This window comes from Macaca mulatta, chromosome 13, assembly GCF_049350105.2.
Source record: "Macaca mulatta isolate MMU2019108-1 chromosome 13, T2T-MMU8v2.0, whole genome shotgun sequence".
Taxonomy (NCBI): Eukaryota; Metazoa; Chordata; class Mammalia; order Primates; family Cercopithecidae; genus Macaca; species Macaca mulatta.
Genome location: NC_133418.1, coordinates 70,645,537 through 70,673,215, shown reverse-complemented (window position 1 = coordinate 70,673,215; position 27,679 = coordinate 70,645,537). Strand labels below are relative to the sequence as shown.

The following is a 27,679-nucleotide window of genomic DNA, read 5'->3' as shown; positions in this document are numbered from 1 at the left end:
TTTCTTTTTTTTTTTTTTTTTTTTGAGACGGAGTCTCGCTCTGCCGCCCAGGCTGGAGTGCAGTGGCCGGATCTCAGCTCACTGCAATCTCCGCCTCCCGGGTTTACGCCATTCTCCTGCCTCAGCCTCCCGAGTAGCTGGGACTACAGGCGCCCGCCACCTCCCCCGGCTATTTTTTTGTATTTTTTAGTAGAGACGGGGTTTCACCATGTTAGCCAGGATGGTCTCGATCTCCCGACCTCGTGATCCGCCCGTCTCGGCCTCCCAAAGTGCTGGGATTACAGGCTTGAGCCACCGCGCCCGGCCTCTAAGACATCTCTTTCAGCAACAAAAAGTAAGATTGGTAGACAATTCTCTTCTTTTTTCTTTTTTTTTTTTCCACAGACAAGGATTCCTAGGCTCAAGCAATCCTCCTGCCTCGGCCTTCCAAAGTGCTAGGATTATAGGCATGAGCCACCATGCCCCGCCTGACAATTCTTGAGTCAGATATTAGTAAAACAAAGAATATATTTGTCCAGTTCTTTTAGGGCATAGTCCTGCTAAAATGCACCTAATGTGTGGATTTAGGTTACTTATCGTAATGGACATCTGTAATTGTTTTTGGCTGCCCAGCATCTGAACCCACTTGCTAGATTTGGGACATCTCCCATTATCTAGGTCTTAGTGGGAAGTAGGCTCTGACCTCTAACTTTAGAAGCCTAAGGGATGAGATTCACCCTCTACTAACTCCCCTGACAGCCTTGTGACCCAGATTTAGCCACTATGTACTTTGAGTCTTGAGTAAGCAATGCCAAGATGAAGGGATGATAAGTGATATTGGATCTGTGGTAGCTCTGGTATTCGCAGTTTGGCATCAAGGCTGTGTTTATTGTGAGCTGTGGCCGCCTACAGTGGCCACTGTGTGAAATACCAGAGATGTCATATGTTGGTGGTGGCAGCAGCATCTCCACCAGACTGTTCCTGCCACTTCTATTCCCTTGGTCCCAGCCAATTGTTTGAGAATGTTTCCCATCATTTCTCATCACTTCTGTGAGGTACATAAACCCGTTTTTGTTTTTTTGTTTTTGTTTTTGTTTTTGTTTTTCTGAGATGAAGTCTTGCTCTGTCACCTAGGCTGGAGTGCAGTGGTGTGATCTCGGCTCACTGCAACCTCTACCTCCTGGGTTCAAGCAATTCTCTTGCCTCAGCCTCCAAAGTAGCTGGGTCTTCAGGCACGCACCACCACACCTGGCTAATTTTTGTATTTTTAGTAGAGGCAAGGTTTCACCATGTTGGCCAGGCTGGTTTTGAACTCCTGACCTCAAGTGATCCATCCGCCTCAGCCTCTCAAAGTGTTGGGATTACAGGCGTAAGCCACCATGCCTGGCATATAACACTTTTCAGTAAATTCATCTTCTATTTAATTTAGCCAGAGTTCACTTCTAACAATCAAGATCGTTGATATATCAAGAGTCATAGCTGGAAGCCGTGGCTCATGCCTGTAATCCCAGCATCTTGGGAGGCTAAGGCGGGTTGATCGCCTGAGGTCAGGAATTCGAGACCAGCCTGGTCAACATGGTGAAATCCCAAATACACTAAATATACAAAAATTAACTGGGCGTGGTGGCTGCCATCTGTAATCCCAGCTACTCGGGAGGCTGAGGTAGGAGAATCTGTTGAACCCAGGAGGTGGAGGTTGCAGTGAGCTGAGATGGCATCATTGCACTCCAGCCTGGGAGACAAGAGCAAAACTCCATCTCGCCAAAAAAAAAAAAAAAGAATCCTCACTTTCAGCAAATCAGCGACCAGTGGTTGAGAGAGCTCCTACTCTCAGAGTTTCTGATTCAGTAGGTCTGGAGATGACCTAAGAATCTGCGTTTCTAACAAGTTTCCAGGTGATGCTGCTGGTCAAGTGTTCAAAGGGATGCTGCTCGTCTTCATCAGATGTTGTGATTTTATAATTTTCTCTCAAACGTTGATGAGTAGTGTTCCATTCTATGAACATATCATAGTTTTGCTTATCCATTCATCTGTTGATGGACATTTTGGTTGTTCCCCGTTTCTGGGTATTACAAATAAAGCTTCCATAAATATTCATGTATAAGTCATTGTATGGACATATAACTACTTTTCTCTTGGATACATACCTAGACACAGAATGGCTGGTGTATGCGTAACTTTTGTTGTTGTTGTTGTTGTTTTTGAGATGGAGTTTTGCTCTTTTGCCCAGGTTGGAGTGCAGTGACGTGATCTTGGCTCACTGCAACCTCCACCTTCCGGTTTCAAGCGATTCTCCTGTCTCAGCCTCCCAAGTAACTGGGATTACAGGCACCGCTACCACGCCTGGCTAATTTTTGTATTTTTAGTAGAGACAGGGTTTTCACCATGTTGGTCAGGCTGGTCTCGATTTCCTGACCTTGTGATCCACTTGCCTCAGCCTCCTGAAGGGCTAGGATTACAGGTGTGAGCCACCGTGCCTGGCCGTATGAGTAAATTTTTGTTGTTGTTGAGAAGGACTTTTACTCTTGTTGCCCAGGCTGGAGTGCAATGGCATAATCTCGACTCACCGCAACCTCCGCCTTCTGGGTTCAAGTGATTCTCCTGCCTCAGTCTCTCAAGTAACTGGGGTTACAGGCATGCACCACCACGCCCGACTACTTTTGCATTTCTTAGTAGAAACGGGGTTTCTTCATGTTGGTCAGGCTGGTTTCGAACTCCCAACCTCAGGTGATCTGCCCACCTCAGCCTCCCAAAGTGCTGGGATTACAGGCATGAGCTACCACGCCCAGCCAATGTGTAACTTTTAAAGAAAATGTATTCACTCTTTTTCGTATTGAGAAGAGAGAGAGAGAGAGAGAGAGAAAGGGAGGGAGGGAAGGGCCGGGTGCTGTGGCTCATGCCTGTAATCCCAGCACTTTGGGAGGCCGAGGCAGGCGGATCACTGGAAGGAAGGAAAGAGGGAGGGAAGGAAGGAAGGAAGGAAGGAAGGAAGGAAGGAAGGAAGGAAGGAAGGAAGGAAGGAAAAAAGGAAGGAGGGAGGGAGGCGGGGGGGAGGGGCAGGGCTCGGTGACTACTTAGTGATATGGTTTGGATCTGTGTCCCTGCCCAAATCTCATGTCTAATTGTAATTCCCAGTGTTGGAGGTGGGGCCTGGTGGGAGGTGATTGGATCATGGGGGCGAATTTCCCTCTTGGTGCTGTCCTCCTGATAGTGGGTGAGTTCTCGAGATATCTGGTTGTATAAAAGTGTATGGCTCAAAATTGACAGATGGGATCTAATTAAACTAAAGAGCTTCTGCACAGCAAAAGAAACTACCATCAGAGTGAATAGGCAACCTACAGAATGGGAGAAAATTTTTGCAATCTACTTATCTGACAGAGGGCTAATATCCAGAACCTACAAAGAACTCAAACAAATTTACAAGAAAAAAGCAAACAACCCCATCAAAAAGTAGGCAAAGGATATGAACAGACACTTCTCAAAAGAAGACATTCATACAGCCAACAGACACATGAAAAAATGCTCATCGTCACTGGCCATCAGAGAAATGCAAATCAAAACCACAATGAGATACCATCTCACACCAGTTAGAATGGTGATCATTAAAAAGTCAGGAAACAACAGGTGCTGGAGAGCATGTGGAGAAATAGGAACACTTTTACACTGTTGGTGGGACTGTAAACTAGTTCAACCATTGTGGAAAACAGTGTGGCGATACCTCAAGGATCTAGAACTAGAAATACCATTTGACCCAGCCATCCCATTACTGGGTATGTACCCAAAGGATTATAAATCATGCTGCTATAAAGACACATGCACACGTATGTTTATTGTGGCACTATTCACAATAGCAAAGACTTGGAATCAACCCAAATGTCCCAAATCCATCAGTGACAGACTGGATTAAGAAAATGTGGCACATATACACCATGGAATACTATGCAGCCATAAAAAAGGATGAGTTTGTGTCCTTTGTAGGGACATGGATGCAGCTGGAAACCATCATTCTCAGCAAACTATCGCAAGAACAGAAAACCAAACACCGCATGTTCTCACTCATAGGCGGGAATTGAACAATGAGATCACCTGGACACAGGAAGGGGAACATCACACACTGGGGCCTATTGTGGGGAGGGGATGGGAGGAGGGATAGCGTTAGGAGATATACCTAATGTAAATGACAAGTTAATGGGTACAGCACACCAACATGTCACATGTATACATATGTAACAAACCTGCACGTTGTGCACATGTACCCTAGAACTTAAAGTATAATAAAAAATAAATAAATAAATAAATAAATAAAAGTGTGTGGCTCTTCTGCCTTACCTTTCTCCTTTTCCAACCATGTAAGCCAAACCTGCTTCTCTGCCTTCTGCCATGATTCCAAGTTTCCTGAGGCTTCCCCAGAAGCCAAGCAGATGCCAGCATCATGCTTCCTGTACAGTCTACAGAACCGTGAGCAAATTAAACTTTTTTTCTTTATAAATTACACAGTATCATGTATTTCTTTATAGCAGTGCGAGAACAGACGAATGCACTTCATATCTACGTATCTTTTTCTTTTAATGGAATCTCGCTATGTTGTCTAGGCTGGACTTGAACTCCTAGGCTCAAGCCATCCTCCTGCCTTAGCCTCCCAAGTAGTTGGGACTGCAAGTGCATGCCATTGCACCCAGCTTGTATCTATATATCTTTCTTGGTGAAATGTCTATTAAAACCTTTGTCTCCTTTTTTTTTTTTTTTTTTTTTTTTTTTTTTGAGACTAAGTCTCTCTCTTTTGCCCAGGCTGGAGTGTAATAGGTGCAATTTTGGCCCAGTGCAACCTCCACCTCCCCGGTTCAAGTCACCGAGCCTGGCTGTATCTTTTTTAGTAGAGACGGGGTTTTGCCATGTTGGCCAGGCTGGTCTCCAACTTCTGACCTCAGATGATCCTGACCTCAGGTGATCCATCTGCCACAGCCTCACAAAGTGCTAGGATTACAGGCGTGAGCCCCTGCAACCAGTCATAGTTTCCTTTTGGGGGGCATGTTCGTTTTCTTATTATTAAGTTTTGTTAGTTCCTTATGTATTCTGGGGATAAATTCTGTACCACATATGTGATTTGCAAATATTTTCTCCCACTCTGCAGCCTTCTCTACCCCTATTCCCTTGATAGTCAGCGAGTCATTTTGACAAAAATTTTCAAGAGCCTCATTAATTTTCCTAATAGGTTGTTTTAATTGCTTGAATTCGAATTATTCCTTTTTGAAATCCTTTACCTGTTGCAAATTCTGTAGTTTCATTCTTTCTGCATTTGATAGATGTTTTTGAATGCTTATTACAATCTCAAAACTCAAGTCAATACCGATGTCAGCTGAGGGGTAACTAGATGAGATATAGTGGGGAAAATAAGTGCTCGTGTTTTGTACAGAAAAATATTTGAGTAGAGAATCATTTTATAAATGATCAGTTCACTAGGGAACACTTTTGTGTCATTCTGAATTTTGCCTCCGTATGCTAGCAGAAACTTGTATAATAAATTCTCAAACACAAGGCTATGCAAGAGATGATCCCTTCCTCTTTTAATATCTCATCTCTATTTTTTTTGAGAGGAAGTTTCACTCTTGTTGCCCAGGCTGGAGTATAATGGTGTGATCTGGGCTCACCGCAATCTCCGCCTCCCAGGTTCAAGTGATTCTCCTGCTTCAGCTTCCTGAGTAGCTGGGATTATAGGCATGTGCCACCATGCCCGGCTAATTTTGTATTTTTAGTAGAGATGGGGTTTCTCCATGTTGCTCAGGCTGGTCTCAAACTCCCGACCTCAGGTGATCTGCCCACCTCAGCCTCCCAAAGTGTTGGAGTTACAGGCGTGAGCCACCATGCCTGGTCATATCTTATCTCATATATTGATTTTACCTCATTCACCCTGCTCCAGGCACTCCGACCTTCTTTCAATTTTTTTAGGTTTTTTATTTTTATTTATTTTTTTAAATTTAGAGATAAAGGCTAACTATGTGTACAAGATGCAGTGTAGTGGCTATTCACAGGTGGGCTCATAGGGGTCTACAGACTCACACTCTTTGCTTCAAGCAATCCTCCTGCCTCAGCCTCTCAAGTAGCTAAGACTATAGGCACATGACACCACACCCAGCTTCTTTCCATTTCTTGATCAAGCCAAGCTTTTTCACAATGTAAGAGCACTTACTCCTCTTTCCCTCTTTCCTTCCTCCCTTCTTCCCTCCCTCTCTCCTTCTTTTCTTCCCCTTCCTTCCTTCCTTATTCCCTCCCTCCCTCCTTCTTTTCTTCCCCTTCCTTCTTCCCTCCCTCCCTCCTTCTTTTCTTCCCCTTCCTTCTTTCCTTCTTCCCTCCCTCCCTCCCTCCCTCCCTTCCTTCCTTCCTTTTCACCAGTGTCATAGTAAGCACTTACTTTTAATTTTAACCTAGTTAGTGAAACAAGCACTTACATTTAAGTGCAATGGAAACCTATAGACAAGTTTTTAATCAGGAAAATGATATAAATTGATTTAAGCTTTCAAAAGATCTCTCCTGACTCTGAATGGAATATAGATTATATGGGGATAAGAATGAAAGTAGTGTGACTAATTAGGAGGCTTTTTCAGCAATTCAATGAGAGATGACAATGGCTTGTATCAGGGTAGAAATAGTGCAGACAGTGAGAAGTAGTCAGAGATGAGAAATACTTTGGAGACCGGGCACGGTGGCTCACGCCTGTAATCCCAGAACTTTGGGAGGCCAAGGTGGGCAGATCACCTGAGGTCAGGAGTTTGAGAACAACCTGGCCAACATGGTGAAACCCCATCTCTACTAAAAATACAAAAATTAGCTGGGCATAGTAGCGTGTTCCTGTAGTCTCAGCTACTAGGGAGGCTAAGGCAGGATAACCACTTGAAACCAGGAGGCTGAGGTTGCCGTGAGCTGAGACCACAACACTGCACTCCAGCCTGGGGGACACAGTTAAACTCCGTCTCAAAAAAAAAAAAAAAAGTTTTCCAGTGAGGGGAAGTAAAAGAAAGAGAAGTAGCTTAAAGAGAATACACATCAGAAAAAATATTTTATGGTCGGCCATGGTAGCTCACTCACACCTGTAATCCCAGTTCTTTGGGAGGCCGTGGCCTGGGATTACTTGAACCAAGGAGTTAGAGACCAGCCTGATCAACATGGTGAAACCCCATTTCTACCCAAAATACAAAAATTAGCCGGATGTGGTTGGTGCACTCTTGTAGTCCCAGATGCTTGGCAGGCTGAGGCAGGAGAATCACTTAAACCCAGAAGGCAGAGGTTGCAGTGAGCCAAGATGGTGCCACTGCACTTCAGCATGGGCAACAGAGGTTGACAAGAAAAGGTTTTTGTTTTGCTTTCTCAGATAAAAGATGCTAGCCCATCTTTGGTTTCAGAAATCAGAATTTATTAGAAAGAAAGAGATGATGGTGTGGAGAAGGAAGGATTAAATTCAAAGGGCAGGAGTGAAATGATGAGAGGAAGAACACTCCCACTGTTGAAACTGGAAGGAAGGAAAAAAAAAGTACAGGTGCAGATTGAATAATAGATTTGTGAATCAGGCTGGGCGTGGTGGCTCACGCCTGTAATCCCAGCCTTCTGGTGGGCAGATCACCTGAGATCAGGAGTTCCAGACCAACCTAGCCAACATGGCGAAAACCCATCTCTACTAAAAATACAAAAATTAGCTGGGTGTGGTGGTGGGCATCTGTAGTCTCAGTCTTGTGCCTCAGGGGGCTGAGGGGTAACTAGATGAGATATAGTGGGGAAAAGAAGTGCTAGTGTTTTGTACACAAGAATCGGTTGAACCTGGGAGGCGGAGGTTGCAGTGAGCCAAGATTGTGCCACTGCACTCCAGCCTGGGTGACAGAGTGAAGAAAAAAAAGAGATTTGGGAATCAAAAGATAAGCTATTTCTGGTAGTCTCTATTTTCTCAGAGAAGTAGGCAACATCCTCAGTTGAGAGTAGAAGGTTGTGGAAAAGACGTGGAAGTTCAGAGGAAAAAGTAGAAAGTTGAGAATTTGTAGAGTAAGAAAGAAAATAATTTGGGAAAGAGGATGTATAACATAGGAAACTAGGCCAGGCACAGTGGTTCACGCCTGTAATCCCAGCACTTTGGGAGGCCAAGGCAGGTGGATCATGAGGTCAAGAGATTGAGAGCATCCTGGCTAACATGGTGAAACCCCGTCTCTACTAAAAATCATACAAAATATTAGCCAGGCATGGTGGCATGTGCTTGTGGTCCCAGCTGCTCGGGAGGCTAAGGCAGGACAATCACTTGAACCCAGGAGGTGGAGGTTGCAGTGAGGTTTCAGTGAGCCAAGATTGCACTACTGCTCTCCAGCCTGGGCGACAGAGCAAGACTCAAAAAAAAAAAAAAAAAAAACAAAAAACTGGCAGGAAAGAGGGCATGCTGGGGTGGACTATGGAATTATTTTCTAAATATTTTATTGATGCGAGGCAATAATTCGAAATTGTATCGTTGAAATGCTTCAATCTCTACCAAGACCTACTTCAAAAGGAAAATATTGTGTCGAGTAGCAGTTAAGAATGGAATAAGATATCAGACCTTCAACCAAATAGTTCTTAATAGCTGAAAACTACTACAGGATAACAATTTTATTTCTGAATTATTCTAGAACTGAACATCTGAAACTCAGTGACCAAAAGCCAGTCAACCAGCTTCCACAGCCTAACACACACACACAAAATATACCTCTGGCATTACATTATAACTTCCCCCATCAAACAAAACAGGAAGAGTGGTTATGTTTGGCTGATAGTGTTAGATGGTCTGTCATGTAGCGTTTCCGTTATATTCTGAATTTGAGTTGGTATACTATGTGACAGCTCTTTATCTATATGTTTTCAACACTGCCATGACAAGAGTGTCTTTCTATTTTTGCATCAGTGTCTCATGAAAACAAGGCATAAAGAATACTCAAAAGAAATTTTAAGAATCTTTGTTATCTGAAGGACATATCTTTAGTGCATATTCTGTCTCTCATAGTTGCTAAACTCCAGCTGCAGCTCTTGTCTCAGAGAACTGCTCTGTCCCGCCTATCTATCTCATTATTACTTTCAGTTGTGAGATGAAGCTATTCTGTTTGGAAAAAAAATCGGTTCCTCTTAATGGAGAAATGTCCAAATAGCTACTTTAGTCTCTTCTTTAATCTCAAGTTAAATCAGATAAAGATTTCAGCATGTATAAAACATCCATATCTACAGTGACCTTGGTGTTTTTCTCAATGCATTTTTCTCAAATCATCACATTTCTTTATTTACTAGTGCATGAAGTAATTAAACTTAAAATATGTTCTTTAATTCTAGATACAATTCATTCAGTGCTATTATTTATTTATTTTTGAGGCAGAGTCTTTTTCTGTTGCCCAGGCTGGAGTGCAGTGGCACGATCTCAGCTCACTGCAAACTCTGCCTCCTGGGTTCCAGCAATTTCCAGCTAATTTTTGTATTTTTAGTAGAGACAAGGTTTCATCATGTTGGCCAGGCTGGTCTCAAACTCCTGACCTCAAGTGATCTGTCTGCCTCGGCCTCCCAAAGTGCTAAAATTACAAGCGTAAGCCAGCTCGCCTGACCTCAACGCTATTAATTTTTTACTTGTGTAAATTTTGTAGGGTATAACTTCCCACATATTTCCAAAGCGTTTTTATATTTAACATTTATTTAAGACCCACAATGGGCTCAGCATGGTGGCACACGCCTGTAATCCCAGCCCTTTGGGAAGCTGAGGCGGGCAGATCACCTGAAGTCAGGAGTTTGAGACCAATCTGGCCAACACGGTGAAACCCCGTCTCTACTAAAAAAAAAAAAAAAAAAAAAAAAAAAATTAGCCGGGTGTGGTGGCGTGCGCTGGTCATCCCAGCTACTTGAGAGGCTAAGGCGGAAGAATTGCTTGAACCTGGGAGGTGGAGATAGCAGTCAGCCTAGATTGCGCCACTGCACTCCAGCCTGGGCAACAAGAGCGAAACTGTCCCCCCAACCCAAAAAAAAGACTCACAATGTACAAAGGGCTATTCTAGGCATAGTTGGTTCTAGGAGAATAAGATTCCTTGATAGATACATCCAGCTTTTCTACTTAGAGTTGTGTAGTTTTGGGTCCTTCAGGGAGCAGACACTGAAATAAAGTTGGAAGTGCAAGAGGTGTAGGGACTGGGATGGTGGTGGGGATGTACACCTATGAGAGATAAAAAAGGAGGATGGAGGATTGGGTAAAGAAAGGCTTCAAATCTGGATGCTGATCTGATACCTGTGAAAGGAAAGAGGGGAGTAAAGAGGACTGGGCCGGGAGAGCCTCAGACTTTGATATATATTGAGCAAAGTCTCAGCCTACTTAATGGGGAGATGCAAAGATTGCCTATTAAGAGAAGTTTTGCACTGGGTAGAACTGGTCCTGTTAACGCTGCCATGATCCACCACTGGTATGGGCTGCCTGGGAGGATCATAACCTCAGCTTGTTGTGGTAGATTCCAAAGGTGCTGCAGCTGATGGCCATTAGCTAAGTGCACTCTTTCAGCTAAAAGGAGATCCAAGCAATGTACTTTCATGCCTGCTACATCAGCTGTGCCCCTTTTGCTAATATTGCTCTCCTCACACATTTCAGATCTATGCTTCACAAGTACAGAGCACTGACTCTTGCACTGTCTCTTAATTCTTCTTCTTTTGACCATTCCCTCATCTCTGTATTAAATACTTTTAGCAGATTAATCTTTCTAAAAGATAATTTTTACCTTGTCAGTCTTGCTCAAAAAAATTGTGTCTCCCTGGCCGGGCGCGGTGGCTCAAGCCTGTAATCCCAGCACTTTGGGAGGCCGAGACGGGCGGATCACGAGGTCAGGAGATCGAGACCATCCTGGCTAACACGGTGAAACCCCGTCTCTACTAAAAAGTACAAAAAACTAGCTGGGCGAGGTGGCGGGCGCCTGTAGTCCCAGCTACTCGGGAGGCTGAGGCAGGAGAATGGCGGGAACCCGGGAGGCGGAGCTTGCAGTGAGCCGAGATCGCGCCACTGCACTCCAGCCTGGGCGACAGAGCGAGACTCCGCCTCAAAAAAAAAAAAAAAAAAAAAAAAAAAATCGTGTCTCCCTATTATCTATAAAATAAAGCCCAGACTATTTAGCCTGATACTCAAGGCTGACAAAAGACTAGCCCCAACCTACCATTCTGTTTTTATATAACTTGGTGTCCTCTGTGGTCAACACGTGTGGAACCTATTCATTATCTTCCCAACATTCATTTATATTTACAGATCTCTTGTTGCTCACGTAATACCTTTTACCCCATTTGACAAACCATTCTCTCTTCTATCTACCTATCAAAACCAAACCTGTCTTTGAAGGAACAGTTGACATTTACTCTCCTGTAGAAAGCATAGTAGGTATACTGTAGTATAGTATAGTATAGTATTGACCCTTTCTCAGAAGCGTATCAATATGTCTCCTCCTTGATCATATTTTTCCTTCTTTTTAAAATTATTATTATTATTGTTATTAGTTGAGATGGAGTTTTGTTCTGTTGCCCAGGCTGGAGTGCAATGGTACAATCTCAGCTCACGACAACCTCTGCCTTCCGACTTCAAGTGATTCTCATGCCTCAACCTCCTAAATAGCTGGGACTACAGGCGTGCACCACCAAGCATAGCTAATTTTTGTATTTTTAGTAGAGACAGGGTTTGTCAGGCTGGTCTTGAACTCCTGACCTCAGGTGATCCACTCGCCTCGGCCTCCCAAAGTGCTGAGATTACAGGTATGAGCCACCATGCCCGGCCATATTTTTCCTTCTTTCAGTACTCAAGTTTTAATGTGAACATATCTCTTTTTCAGCTCTATGTCATTTCCTTTGGTGTAATAGGAACGCAGTGTTTATAGCTTAGCAACTACTCCGGGATTGAATGAAGAGATAGAAGGAGAATAGATTAAGAAGCCACTACAGAATTGCAAAAAATAAAATAGAGTGAGTTAAAACATTAGGGTGAAATATACTGGGAAATGAAAAATATACTGGGAAATGAAAAAATACTCCATGTGATTGTTTTATGGAAATGAATGACCCTCTTCCTCTTCTGTTTCTTTCTTAGTGAAGACTAGGGCAGAATTCTTTACACAAATACAGACCTATTGAGGCTATTTATGAATAGACTTTGGTGGCGTTTGCTGATCAAAAACTCTTTGAAATGTATAAGAAAACCTTGTATACATGTGTAGGTGCATTTTTTCTAGGAACAGGATCCATCTCTTTTATCTGATTTTCAAGGGGTCTGTGATCATAAAAGGATTTAAAACCACTTGACCAGAATTTGGGGCCTTAGAAGAGAGGTCAAGCAGACTTGAGCATGATTTGGCAAGTAGTAGGTCACTGGTAATCTTAAAGAAAATAGATTGTGAAGAATGAAGAAAGCGGAAGCCCATATCCCCAGGAATTAAAGAGTGAGTGGGTGGTGAGGATGTGGAAGTAGCCGATACAGACTTTTCCTCCCTGAAATGGATCAGTGTATGAGAAGAAATCTATATGATAACTTAAGGAACTGTAGGATCAGAGGAAGGGTTTTGTCTGGATGGGAGATACTTGAGCATATTAAGAGAAAAAGGGAAAGGGGATGATTAATAAATGAATTAGGTGGGAAAGTGTCTGGGTAGTCTGGATTTATGTGTATGGCAACAGCCCCAAAATATTAGTGACTTAACGCATGAAAGTTTATTTCCAGCTGGGCGCAGTGGCTCATGCCTGTAATCCCAGCACTTTGGGAGGCTGAGGGGGATAGATCGTTTGAGCCCAGGAGTTTAAGACCAGCCTGGGCAACATAGGGAGACTCCCCACCACTACTAAAAATACAAAAAATAGCCGGGCATGGTGGCTTCCACCTGTAGTCCCAGTTACTTGAGAGGCTGAGGATGGAGGATGGCTTGAGCCTGGGAGGCAGAGGTTGCAGTGAGCCGAAGTTGCACCACTGTACTCCATCCCGTGGGATGGAGTTTAAAAAAAAAGAAAAGAAAAAAATCTCCCTGCTAATGCAAACTCAAATATAGACTGCTGCCCTCCATGCTGAGATTCACGAATTCAGGCTGTTTCATTCTTTGGGCTCTCTGTTCATGACTGAAGGGGAAGAGACTAGAGTCATGGGAGGGATCCCATGGCCACCGTTCTGAAGTGACACCTGTTACTTCCACACGTGTTTCATTAGTAAGAACTTGTCACATGGCCATGCTTAATTGTTGGGGAAGGGTAGGGAAGTGTAAAGGAAATATAAAAAAGGATGTGGGAGGATATAATTATCTCTGCTACATAAAGGAATTAAGAAAAAAAGTAAAAGGAATTCTGGGCCGTGGGCAGTGGCACAGTTTTTTAATAGCCCCAAAACTTGCCACAAACACAAATAGAGTAACTTGGATGGCAAAACCTAAAACCTGCGAACAACATCAATAGCAAGTTTATGAGCCCTCAAATATATACATACAGGGAGATATCATGAGAGCAACAAGATTCACAGATGGGAGGAGGCAGAGGGAGCTAAATAAAACAAAGCCAAAAGCCAAGTTAGCAAAACATGCCTGGGAAGGAAGGAGTCCCACTTGGTGTATGAAATCTTAGAGGGCCCATCTGAGGATAGCAGCCATATCAGAGAGGAACTTCATGAGTTCCATTTTGCAGGTGAACCCAAGGGAATTGTGGGAAGATTGGATGGTGCTAGAATGTTCTAGGCCCTTTGGGTCAGTGCTCAAAACCAACCTAAGCACCCTTCCAGGATGAAGCCCTGCATAGGAGAGATGCTGCCAGAACAAGACATAAAACAGGCCCTATTTTATAACCACCACAAATAATACATTAATTAAAGAAACTTCAAATGTGAAAATTAATCTCCTGGTCTATTTTCCATAACACTCATTTTCAGTAGCATTGTCCAATCTCACATTTCAGAGAGCTTGCAATGAGACTGCCTGGCACCATTAAAATACTTTAATAATAAAATACAGTAAACACAAGAGACCCTCTCTCCCATGATCAAATTCCCAGGGAAAATTAAAGTGCACAGATGAAAACCCCATGCAAATTAAGTCCAAAGGAATCAGTGTCTGAAGTCAAATCCACTTGCCCTTGAGATTTAAACTTCAAAGAAATTAATGTTCAGAATTCATCATCTCTGTATTTTACCCAATCTTAATTAGAGGGGTTCTTAAGCCTTAAATAGGGTTGGGATTTTTTTTTTTTAAGCTGTTGCAACTTGGACAAAAATTATATTAATTTACTATCAAGTCTCTCATTAAGCTTTTTAGGAGTTCAAAAAAGTAAATAACACCCCAAATTATTATAGTTTTGTCCCCACACCCATCAAATTTAGAAAAAGCTATTCCCCAGACACTTGTGTAGTTATTCCAAGAAAAAGTATGTCCCCAGAACCCATTAATTGGTGTTGCCAAGTACCAGCTCAGAGGCTGATGTCAGAGGTGTGAGGAAGAGAAATTCTGAGTTTTAGCTTTGCCAAGGTAGTTGATCTGATGTGAGGTTTCTGGAATCCATGATCTGTGAACATAAACTTAATTACAAGATGTTGAATTTGGCACTTTGAATTTTCCATTTCTAAGGGGGAAGCTTTTCCTTTTCATTTAGAAAGTAATAGAGTTTGAAGCCTGTGTCAGTCAGGATAGGCTGGGTTATGCTGTGATAACACAGAATCTCAAATTCTTGGAGACTTGAAACAACAAGTTATTTTTTCACTCATACTACACATTAGTTGAGAAGTGACAGGGTTCTGATCACACTACATTCATTTAAGGAACCAGAAGTTGGAATTGCAACAGGTGTTTTTCATGATAACCCCAGCAGGGGCAAGGGAACGTGGTAAGATGTGCCCTGGCTCTGAAAATTTCTGCCCAGAAGTAGAACACATCTTCCATTCACATTCCTTTGGCCAAACCATGTCATATGGTCTTCTAACTTCAAAGGGGATACGGAAGGGCAACCTTGCCTTTGAGCTCCAAGTTCTTTCCCCTTCAGTGGTACATTTAGAGTGAGTTTTGTCCACTAAAGCTGCTGTGAAATATCATGTGAGCTGACAATTTTAGTGGCCACAGGCTGCTGGGACTGCTTTCAACTATAGCATAGCTTAAACCAGTGTTCCCCAAACTAGTAGGATGAAAAGAATCTCCTGGATGCTTATTAAATTTTTTTTTTTTTTTTTTTTGAGACGGAGTCTGGCTCTGTCGCCCAGTCTGGAGTGCAGTGGCCGGATCTCAGCTCACTGCAAGCTCCACCTCCCGGGTTTACGACATTCTCCTGCCTCAGCCTCCCGAGTAGCTGGGACTACAGGCGCCCGCCACGTCGCCCGGCTAGTTTTTTGTATTTTTTTTTAGTAGAGACGGGGTTTCAATGTGTTAGCCAGGATGGTCTCGATCTCCTGACCTCGTGATCCGCCCATCTCGGCCTCCCAAAGTGCTGGGATTACAGGCTTGAGCCACCGCGGCCGGCCGTTATTAAAATTATTGATTCCTCGGCTGAGTGTGGTGCCTTGTGCCTAAAATTTCAGCACTTTGGGAGGCTGAGGCAGGAGAATTAATTGAGGTCAAGACTTCAATACCAGCCTGGACAACATAGTGAGACCTCTGTTTCTATAGAAAATTTAAGAATTAGCTGGACATGGTGGCACACACTACCATAGTAGTCCTAGCTACCTGAGAGGCTAAGGTGGGAGTAATGCTTGAGTCTGGGTGTTTGAAGCTGCAGTACACACGTTTGGTGCCTGTGAATAGCCACTGCACCTCAGCCTGAACATAGTGAGACCTCATCTCTGAAAAAACAATAACAAATTTAAAAATACTTTTTTGGCCGAGTGCGATGGCTCACGCTTGTAATCCCAGCACTTTGGGAGGCCGAGGCGGGTGGATCATGAGGTCAGGAGATCAAGACCACAGTGAAACCCCGTCTCTACTAAAAATACAAAAAATCCGGGGCCTGGTGGTGGGCACTGTAGTCCCAGCTACTCGGGGAGCTGAGCCAGGAGAATGGCATGAACCCAGGAGGCAGATCTTGCAGTAAGCCAAGATTGCACCAGTGCACTCCAGCCTGGGCGACAGAGCGAGACTCCATCTAAAAAAAAAAAAAAAAAAAAAAAAAAAAACTTTTTTATTTTTGAGACAGAGATTTGCTCTTGTCGCCCAGGTTGGAGTGTAGTCGCGCAATCTCACCTCACTGCAACCTCTGCCTTCTGGGTTCAAGTGATTCTCCTGCCTCAGCCTCCCAAGTAGCTGGGATTACAGGCGCATGCCACCACACCCAGCTGATTTTTGTATTTTTGGTAGAGATGGGGTTTCACCACGTTGGCTTGGTTGTTCTCGAACTCCTCACCTCAGGTGATCCACCCGCCTTGGCCTCCCAAAGTGCTGAGATTACAAGAGTGAGCCACTGTGTCTAGCCAAAAATACTTGCTTCTATGTCCCATTCCTGCAGAAATGATTCAGTAGATTTGGGGTAGGGCCCAAGTATCTGACTTCTGAAAATACCCTCTGTTAGGCCAAGGAAATCTTCCTCCTGCTATAGCTTGGTTGTTGCTGTTGTTTTCAATAGACTTAATTGTTTGGAGCTGTTTTAGGTTCACAGAAAAATTGAGTGAAAAGTACAGAGGGTTCCCATATATCCCTGTCTCCACACATGCACAACCTCTTCCACTATCCACATACCCCACAACAGTCATACATTTGTTACTATTAATCAATCTACATTGACCCATCATTATCACCCAAAGTCATGGTTTACATTAGGGTTCACCATTGGTGGTGTACGTTCTATGGGTTTTGACAAATGTATGATAATATGTATCCACTATTATAGTATCATAGGAACAATTTCACTGTTCTAAATATCCTCCATGTCCTGCCTATTCATTCCTACCCTTCCTTAACACCTGGCAACCACTGATCTTTTTACTGTCTCTACAGTTTAGACTTTTCCAGAATGTTATACAGTAGGAGTCATACAGTATGTAGTCTTTTCTGATTGTCATCTTTCACTTAGTAGTATGTATTTACATTTCCTCTATGTCTTTTCATTACTTGATAGCTTTTTTTTTTTTTTTTTTTTGAGACGGAGTGTCTCTCTGTTGCCCAGGCTGGAGTGCAGTGGCACAATCTTGGCTCACAGCAACCTCCGTTTCCTGGGTTTAAACAATTCTTCTGCCTCAGCCTCCCAAGTAGCTGGGATTATAAGTGAGCACCACCATGCCCGGCTAATTTTTTTTATTTTTAATAAGGACAGGGTCTCACCATGTTGGCCAGGCTGGTCTCGAACTCCTGGCCTCAAGTGATCCTCCTGCCTCAGCCTCCCAGAGTGGTGGGATTACAGGTGTGAGCCACTGTGCCCAGCTGAGCTCATTTATTTATTTATGTATTTATTTATTGAGATGGAGTTTCACTCTTGTTGCCCAGGTTGGGGTGCAATGGCGCAATCTTGGCTCACCACAACCTCCGCCTCCCGGGTTCAAGCAATTCTCCTGCCTCAGCCTCCCAAGTAGGTGGGATTACGGACATCCACCACCACACCCGGCAATTTTTGTATTTTTAGTATAGATGGGGTTTCTCCATGTTGGTCAGGCTTGTCTTGAACTCCGGACTTCTGGCGATCTGCCCACCTCGGCCTCCCAAAGTACTGGGATTACAGGCATGAGCCACCATGCCCGACCCAGAGCTCACTTCTTTTTAACACTGAATAATGTTCAGTTGTCTGGATGTACCACAGTTTATATATCCATTTACCAATTGAAGGGTATCTTGGTTTTTTCCCCCAGTTTTGGCAATTATGAATAAAACTGCTATTAACATCTATGTGTAGGGTTTTGCGTGAACATGTTTCAACTCATTTGGGTAAATACTGATATCAAATGTGATTACTGGGTTGTATGATAAGCGTACGTATAATTTTATGAAAAACTGTCAAACCATCTTCCAAAGTGCCTACGCCATTTTGCATTCCCACTAGCAACAATGAGAGTTTCTGTTGATCTAGCTCCTCACCAGCATTGTTGTTGGTGTTTAGGGTTTTGGCCATTCTCATAGGTATGTAGTGGTACCTCATTGTTTTTTGTTGTTATTTTGAGATGGAGTCTCGCTCTGTCACCCAGGCTGGAGAGCAATGGCGCAATCTCTGCTCACTCCTAGCTCTGCCTCCCAGGTTGAAACGATTCTCCTGATTCAGCCTCCCAAGCAGCCGGGAACACAGACACGCGCCACTATGCTCGGCTAATGTTTTTTGCATTTTTAGTAGAGATGGGGTTTCACCATGTTGGCCTGGCTGGTCTTGAACTCCGGACCTCAGGTGATCTGCCCACCTTGGCCTCCCAAAGTGCTGGAATTACAGGTGTGAGCCACTGCACCTGGCCTACCTCATCATTTTAATTTGCAATTCCCTACTGACATATTCTGTTGAGCATCTTTTCATATGCTTACCTGTCATCTGTGTATCTTCTTTGGTGAGGTGTCTATTCAGATAGTTTAGTCTTTTTTTTTTTTTAAAGACAGAGTCTCGCTTTGTCAACAGGCTGGAGTGCAGTGGCACGATCTTGGCTTACTGCAAGCTCCACTTCCCAGGTTCATACCATCCTCCTGCCTCAGCCTCCCAAGTAGCTGGGACTACACACACCTGCCACCATGCCTGGCTAATTTTTTGGTATTTTTAGTAGAGACGGGTTTTCACCATGTTAGCCAGGATGGTCTCTATCTCCTGACCTCGTGATTGGCCCGTCTCAGCCTCCCAAAGTGCTGGGATTACAGGCGTGAGCCACCGCGCCCGGCCAGTTTACCCATTTTTTTAAAGCAGATTTTTCATTTTCTTAATATTGCGCTTTAAGAGTTAATTGTCCCGGCTGCATGTGGGAGGCTGAGGCAGGGGAATCATTTGAACCTGGGAGGCAGAGGTTGCAGTGAGCCGAGATCACACCACTGCACTCCAACCTGGGCAATAGAGCGAGACTCTGTTTCAAAAAAAAAGAAAGAAAGAAAGAAAGAAAAGAGCTCTTTGTATATTTTGGATAACAGTCTAACAGTCTTTTAATCACACATGTCTTTTGCAAGTATTTTCTCCAGTGTGTGGCTTGTCTTCTCACTCTCTGTATAGTGTCTCTCTGGTGTTGTATCTGAAGAGTTAGCCTTAAAAAAAAAAAAAAAGCCTTAAATTTAAGGTCATTTAGATTTTCTTCAATATTGTTTTATAGTTTTATCATTTTGCATTTTACATTTAGGTCTATGATACATTTCGAGTAAATTTTTGTGAAGGGTGTAATGTCTATATCTAGATTTGTGTGTGCATGTGTGTGTGTATATCCAGTTACTCTAACACCATTTGTTGAAAAGACTGTATTTTCTCCATTGTATTGTCTTTGTTGCTTTGCCAAAGATCAGTTGACTCTATTTATGAAGGTCTACTTTTTTTGTTTTGTTTTGAGACGGAGTCTTATTCTGTTTTCCAGGCTGGAGTGTAGGGGCGCAATCTCGGCTCACTGCAACCTCCACCTCCCAGGTTCAAGCGATCTTCCTGCCTGTGCCTCCCAAGTAGGTGGGAGTACAGGCGTGTGCCACCAAACCTAGCTAATTTTTGTATTTTTAGTAGAGACAGGTTTCGCCATGTTGGCCAGGCTGGTCTCAATATCCTGACCTCAGGTGATCCACCCGCCTCAGTCTCCCAAAGTGCTGGGATTACAGGTGTCAGCCACCACCCCCAGCCTGAAGGCCTATGGTTCTCTTTTCTGTTCCATTAATCAATTCATTTATTCATTTGACACATTCATACATCTTTATCACTGTAGCTTTACAGTAAACTCTTGAAATCAGGTAGTGTCAGTCCTCTGACCTTGTCCTTCTCCTTCAATGTTATGTTGGCTATCCTGGGTCTTTTGCCTCTCCATATAAACTTTAGATTTGGTTGGTTGACATTCACCAAATAACTTGCTAGAATTTTGATTGGAATTGCATTAAATCTATAGATCAAGTTGGAAAGAACTGACCTCCTGAGAATTTTGAGTTTTCCTAATCATAAACATGGTGTATCTGTCTTTAAAAAATATATAGGCCGGGCACGATGAGACTTCATCTCACTCTGTCACCCAGGCTGCAGTGCAGTGGCTTGATCACAGCTCACGGCAGGCTCAACTTCCCGGGATCAAGTGTTCCTCCCACCTGAGCTTTCTAAGTAGCTGGGACTACAGGCATGCACCACCATGTCCAGCTAATTTTTTAATTTTTTGTAGAGATTGCGTCTTGCTATGCTGCCCAGAGCTTCTGGGTTTGAACTTCTGGGCTCAAGTGATCCTCCTGCTTTGGTCCTCCAAAGTGCTGAGATTACAAGTGTGAATCACTGTGCCCAGTCAGTATATCTCTCTATTTATTTAGTTCTTCTTAGATTTGTTTATGTATTTACTTTTTGTTTTCCCAAACAGGGTCTTACTTTGTCACCCAGGCTAGTGCAGTGGGGTGAAAACAGCTCACTGCAGCCTTGATCTCTTGGGCTCAAACGGTCCTCCAGCCTCAGTCTCAGTCTCCCAAGTAGTGCACGACAGGTGCCTGCCATTATACCTGGCTGATTTGTTTTTTGTACGGATGGATGTCTCATTTTTTTGCCCAGGCTGGTCATGAACTCCTGGCTTCAAGCAATCCTCCCACCTTGGCCTTTTTTTTTTTTTTCTGACACAGTGTCTCACTCCATGGCCCAGGCTGCAGTGCAGTGGTGTGATCTTGGCTCACTGCAACCTCCGCCTCTCAGGTTCAAATGATTCTGCTGCCTCAGCCTCCTGAGTAGCTGGGACTACAGGTGTGCACCATCATGCCCGGCTAATTTTTGTAATTTTTGCAGAGATGGGGTTTCACCATGTTGGACAGGCTGGTCTCCAACTCCTGACCTCAGGTGATCCACCCTCCTTGGCCTCCCAAAGTGCTGGGATTTCAGGCGTGAGCCACACCACCCGGCCGCTTGTTGTTGTTGTTGTTTTTAATTTTCTATAGATTTTTATTACACATAATTATGTTATGAGACAAATGCATATCATTCCTAATTTATCAAATTTGTGAGCTTATTAATTTCAACAAAAACATGACGCTCACCACACAAACAGGTAACTCTAAATCTACTCTGAAAATATAATGAATTGAGAAGTATTACCTATTTGGAGACTACGTATTATATGAAAGATAAAGAGATAAAGCTCCTGTTCTCACAGAACATATGGGGTCATTGGCAGCCAACCAGTAATGAAGTGAATATTGTAATATTTGGGAAAATACTTAGAAAACTAATAAATTGTCATGGACATTATTTATTCTTGCTTTTATAAAAGACTTATAGGGCCAGGCATGGTGGGTCACGCCTGCAATCCCAGCGCTTTAGGAGGCTGAGGTGGGTGGATCACCTGAGGTCAGGAGTTCGAAACCAGCCTGGTCAACATGGCGAAACCCCATCTCTACTAAAAATACAAAAATTAGCCAGGTGTGGTGGTGGGCACCTGTAATCCCAGCTACTCAGGAGGCTGAGGCAGGAGAATCACTTGAACCTGGGAGGCAGAGGTTGCAGTGAGCCGCAATCAAGATAGGCCACTCCAGCCTGGGTGACAGAGCGAGAATCTCTCAAAAAAAAAAAAAAAGGTACTTAGAGATCCAGATGAGATTAGTTTACAATAGAGGTTTTTAGTCTAGAAAATGTTCAATGTCTAATACAGTCATGGCTAATTAGAGACTAGAGAACCTTTATAAAGGTAAGTAGGCTTGAAAACACTTGGAAACTGAGCAGTCTTATTTTGAACTAGCATGTTTTAATCAAAGGTATGGAATTAATCAAGTAACAATTAAGAATTACTGGAATGCACCCTCATGCCAAATGACCACTAACATGATATTTGCTACTATGATGACTCCTAGATTTGAGACAGATGGCATAAAAAATATTGCTAGCTATATGATGAATGTTACTCTTCTGCCTCTGCTCTCTAAAGAAAAATCTCATTTTTTCACATAAGAAACTCACTGAATTGAATGTTAATTAAAGAAAAGATAGGGTAAGTACAACTGGGAGAAAGACAATACCTCTAATTACATAAGAAATCCATGAAATAATTAATCATCATAAGAGAATAATCGTTTTCCAGTAGCCCCACTGCCGTGAATGGTAGTTTCTAGAGCCTGGGCCACCTTCTCCAGTGGATATTGAGAACCTATTACAGGTTTCAACCAACCAATTTCCATTCCAGCTTGAAGGGCGGCTGCATATTGCTGAAATTCCTCCTTGGTTGAGGAAAAGAGAGTAACTCCAATTATACCCGACTCCTTTGCCATGGTGTCCCGTGGGTTTATTTCAGTAGTACTCTGTTGCCAACAACTATCACTCATCTTCTATGTGACAGAAGACTCAAATCTTTACTAAGATTTACATTAGCTAACATTTCAATAATTACATCAATTCCTTTCTCACCAACATATTTCTTAATTTTATCAGTATAATTAATTTCTCTGTGATTGAACACTTAATGGATTCCATTTTGCAAAACCACCTTTTGTCCTTCCTCAGTACCAGCAGTGCCCAAAACCTTTAAGCCATAAGCTCTAGTAATTTGGCATGCTGTTAATCCAACTTCTCCGGTCGTCCCGTGAACCAGAACACCCTCCAGCTTCCACACAGGCACTGTGGATCAGAGCTCGATAAGCACTAAAATATAGAATACTCATGGCAGCTCCTTGTTCAAAGTCCAGTTTTTCAGGCAGTTTGTAAACTGTAGTCTGCTGCAAGATTGTACTCTGCATAGTCCCCAGAGATCGCGCTGCTAGTGAAAACTCTGTCACCTTTCTTGAAAGCAGATGCTTTATCTCTAACAGCTTCTATCATCCCAGCCACACCTGAGCCAGGAGTATGGGGTAAGGGTGGTTTTCTACTGTAAGTACCAGAGTGAATGAATGTCTCCGTGGGGTCGACACCACATGCTTAGACCTTGATTAGAACTTGATGGTCTTTCGGAATCAGTACTGCAATATCTGACTGCTGTTTCAGGACTTCTGGTCTACCAAATTCAAAAACTCTAACAGCTCTCATCAACTTCTGTCCAGTTGCCATGGTGATCTAGATACAGAATCTAGAGTGGGAATTAAAATCTGTGAGGGTGGCCAGGAGTGGTGGCTCATGCCTGTAATCCCAGCACTTCGGGAGGCTGAGGCGGGCAGGTCACGAGGTCAGGAGTTCGAGACCAGCCTGATCAACATAGTGAAACCCCGTCTCTACTAAAAATACAAAAATTAGCCCTATGTGATGGCACATGCCTGTAATCCCAGCTACTCAGGAGACTGATGCAGGAGAATCCCTTGAACCCCGGAGATGGAGGCTGCAGTAAGCTGAGATCATGCCACTGCACTCCAGCCTGGGCAGCAGAGCGAGACTCTGTCTCAAAAACATAAATAAAACAAAATAAGATAAAGAAATAAAATCTGTGAGGGCTTCTTCAGATTCCAGAGGAGGAGGCCTGCCACACTGTCTCCTACTTTTGCCTTTTAAAAAAAGTTTTAATTTATGTAACATAGTTGTACATATTTTGGGGGTATATGTCAGTTTTTTTTTTTTTTTTTTTAAGAGATAGAGTCTAACTATGTTGTCCAGGTTGGTCTCAAGGTCTTGGGTTCAAGCAATCCTCCTGTCTCGGCCTCCCAAATTGCTGGGATTATAGGTATAAGCCACCGCACCTGGCCATATGTGATATGTGGTATATGTATACAATGTGTGGAATGATCAAGTCAGGGTTATTGGCATATCAATCACCTCAAAAACTGATCTTTTCTTTGCGTTGGAAACATAACAATTCTTCTCTTTAACTAGTTTGAAACACACAATAAAGTGTTGTTAACCATAATTTCCCTAACATACTATCAAATACTAGAGCTTATTTCCTCTATCTGTATTTTTGTAAACATTAACCAACTCCTCTTCATCCTCCCTACCACCCCCCAGTTCTTTTTTTTTTTTTTTTTTTTTTTTTTTTTTTTGAGACGGAGTCTCGCTCTGTCGCCCAGGCTGGAGTGCAGTGGCGCGATCTCGGCTCACTGCAAGCTCCTCCTCCCGGGTTCACGCCATTCTCCTGCCTCAGCCTCCCGAGTAGCTGGGACTACAGGCGCCCACAACCGCGCCCGGCTAATTTTTTGTATTTTTAGTAGAGACGGGGTTTCACCGTGGTCTCGATCTCCTGACCTTGTGATCCGCCCGCCTCGGCCTCCCAAAGTGCTGGGATTACAGGCGTGAGCCACCGCACCCGGCCACCCCCCAGTTCTTAGATTTCTTTCATTAGAGTTTTGCAGTTATTCTTATATATATCTCGTACATATTTTGTTGAATTTATACATCAGTATTCCAATTTGGGGGATGATAATATAAATGGTATTGATTCTAATGTCAAATTCTACTAGTTCACTGCTGGTATATAGGAAAGCAATTGACTTTTGTAGGTTAACTCTGTACCCTGTAACCTTGCTAGAATCACTTATTAGTTCTAGAAGTTTTTTTAAATTTATGCTTTCAGATGTTCTACATAGACCATCATGTCATCCATGAACAAAGACAGTTTTATTTCTTTTTTTCAACGTTTTGTTTCCCTTTCTTGTCTTATGGCATTAGGTAGGTCTTCCAAAATGATGTTGAAAAGGAGTGTTTAGAGGAGACATCATTACTGATCGTAGCAGGAAAAGTTCTAGTTTTTTTCACCATTAAGTATGATACCACCAGGCCGGGCGCGGTGGCTCACGCCTGTAATCCCAGCACTTTGGGAGGCCGAGGCGGGCGGATCACAAGGTCAGGAGATCGAGACCACGGTGAAACCCCGTCTCTACTAAAAATACAAAAAATTAGCCGGGCGCGGTTGTGGGCGCCTGTAGTCCCAGCTACTCGGGAGGCTGAGGCAGGAGAATGGCCTGAACCCGGGAGGCGGAGCTTGCAGTGAGCCGAGATCTGGCCACTGCACTCCAGCCTGGGCGACAGAGCGAGACTCCGTCTAAAAAAAAAAAAAAAAAAAAAAAAAAAAAAAAAAAAAAAAGTATGATACCACCTGTAGATTTTTTCTGGATTTTTTTTTTTTTTTTTTTTTTTGAGAGAGGGTCTTCCTCTGTCACCCAGGCTGAAGTGCAGTGGCATGCTCACAGCTCAACTGCAGCCTCAACCTCCCCGGCTCCAGTTATCCTCCCACTTCAGCCTCCCAAGTAGCTGGGACTGCTGCCATGCCTGGCTACTTTTTGTAATTTTTGTAGAGATGAGGTTTTGCCATGTTGCCCAGACAACAGGTTTTGAATCGCTGAGCTCCAGTGATCCTTCCGCCTTGGCCTCCCAAAGTGCTGGGATTACAGGCCCGAGCCACCAGGCCCAGCCTGTGGATGTTTTTTTTTATCAAGTTAAGGAAGTTTCCCTCTATTCCTAGTGTGCAGAGACTAACATACATCGGTATTTTCATCTTGTCCTTGCATTTGTTTCACTGGAAAATAGTTATCAGCAGATTCTGAAACTGCTGCTCATGTTTCTAAGGTCTGTCCCTCTAGGACTTTACCCTCTAGCAAGGATCAATACTTTTGCCAAACGCTCCACGAGACACTATGTTTCCTCTTCTTTTTAATTTTGTAAACTTCTCAGGCATGTTCCTATAACTGCCCAGTGGGTTCACCTTGCCTGCTGCCTAGACAGAGGCGATTCATCAGGACAGGGGAATTGCAATAGGAAAAGAGTAGTTCACCCAGAGCCGGCTGTGCGGGAGACCTGAGTTTTATTATTACTCAAGTAAGTCTCCGGATTCGTGGAGCAGAGTGTTTAAGGACAATTTGGTGGGTGGGGGGAAGCCAGTGAGCCAGGAGTGCTGACTGGTCAGGGATGAAATCATAGGAAGTCGAAGCTGTCTTCTTGCGCTGAGTCAGTTCCTGGGTGGGGGCCACGAGATCCAATGAGCCAGTTAATTGATCTGGGTGGTGCTAGCTGATCCATCAAGTGCAGGGTCAACAAAATATCTCAAGCACTGATCTTAGGAGCAGTTTAGGGATGGTCAGAATCTTGTAGCCTCCAGCTGCATGACTCCTAAACCGTGATTTTTAATCTTGTAGCTCATGTTATTCCTACAAAGGCAATCTAGTCCCCAGGCAAGAAGGAGGTCTGCTTCGGGGAAAGGGCTGTTATCATCTTTGTTTTAAACTGTAAACTGAGTTTCTCCTGAAGTGAGTTCAGCCTGCGTTCAGGAATGAACAAGGACAGTTTAGAGGTTAGAAGCAAGATGGAGTGGGTTAAGTCAGGTCTCTCTCACTTTCTCAGTCATAATTTTGCAAAGGTGGTGTCATTCCCATGGGGCACAGAAGATTCCTGCACACCCAGCAACAACCACCAAGTTGACGGTAATGCTTAAGTTATTTTCTATTTCTGAGTCTGTGAACAAGCCAAGAACACTGAAGTTTAGTTCCTTAATTTTGTCTTGCCAGGTGTGGTGGCTCATGTCTATAATCTCAGCACTTTGAGGGGCAGAGACAGGAGGATTGCTCGAGCCAAGGAGTTTGAGACCGGCCTGGGAACATAGTCAGACCCCATCTCTATAAAAAATAAAATAAAATAAACAAAAGAAATTTTGTCCTTTACCTTGAAAGATACTAACAATTGCAAGTTAGAACTTTTGTTTTCTAAAGGTCATCTTGAATTTGGCTTGTAGTGTACAAGCAACAAATACCTAAAAGGATGTAATCTTGCCACCGTCTAGCCTTTGTGGGTGCACAGTGTTCGCCTGTTTGGCCTCGCCTTCCAGAGGATGCAGAGACCATTCACAAGTAATGTGTCTAAGCTGAGAATCTTGTGGTCTCCGATCCTTTGCTGAGATCCTACTTTTGTAAAAATACTCACGTAATCGCCCAACAGTTTCTTCCTGCCGGCTGCGCAGACAAAACCAATTCAAGGAGACCATGCTAAGGCAGTAGACAGAGTTTCATCGACCCAAGACTGGCCATACAGGAGATGGAGTTATTCTAATCAGTCTCCTTGAAAGCTCAGAGGTTAGGTTTTTTCAAGGATAGTTTGGTGGGCAGGGTTCTAGGGAATGGGTGCTGCAGATTGCTTGGGGATACAATCTAAGGGTGTGGAAACAGGTACTCCTGTACTGAGCCCACCTCTGGGTGGGGACACAGGATGAGTTGAGTCAAGAGTCAGGAGTCCAGGTGGGGTCAGTCTGAAAAACAGCTCAGAAGATCAGTCTTAGGGTCTACAATCTATAGGAGATGTTATCTATAGGTGCAATTGGGGAAGCCACAAATCTTGTGACTTCTGGCACATGACTCCTAAGCAGTAAGGGATTATAGAAACTATGCCTATATGTGGACAGGTGCGGTGACTCACGCCTGTAATCCCATCACTTGGGAGACTGAGGTGGGTGGGTCACTTGAGATCAGGTGTTTAAGACCAGTCTTGCCAATATGGAGAAACCCCATCTCTACTGAAAATACAAAAATTAGCCAGGCATGGTGGCATGTGCCTGTAATCCCAGCTACTCGGGAGGCTGAGGCAGGAGAATCACTTGAACCGTGGAGGTGGAACGCAGGAGGTGGAGGTTGCAGTGAGCTGAGATTGCACCACTGCACTCCAGCCTGGACAATAGAGAGACTCGGTCTCAAAAAAAAAAAAAAAAAAAAGAAAAGAAAAGAAAAAGAAAAGAAACTATGCCTACGTT

At 43.5% G+C, this 27,679-nt stretch overlaps 1 pseudogene; it reads right to left on the bottom strand.

The window, feature by feature from the left end:
- Window positions 1-22,079: 22,079 nt before the first annotated feature.
- On the bottom strand, window positions 22,080-23,070 carry LOC716617 (quinone oxidoreductase pseudogene; annotated as a pseudogene).
- Between the last annotated feature and the right edge of the window lie 4,609 nt (window positions 23,071-27,679).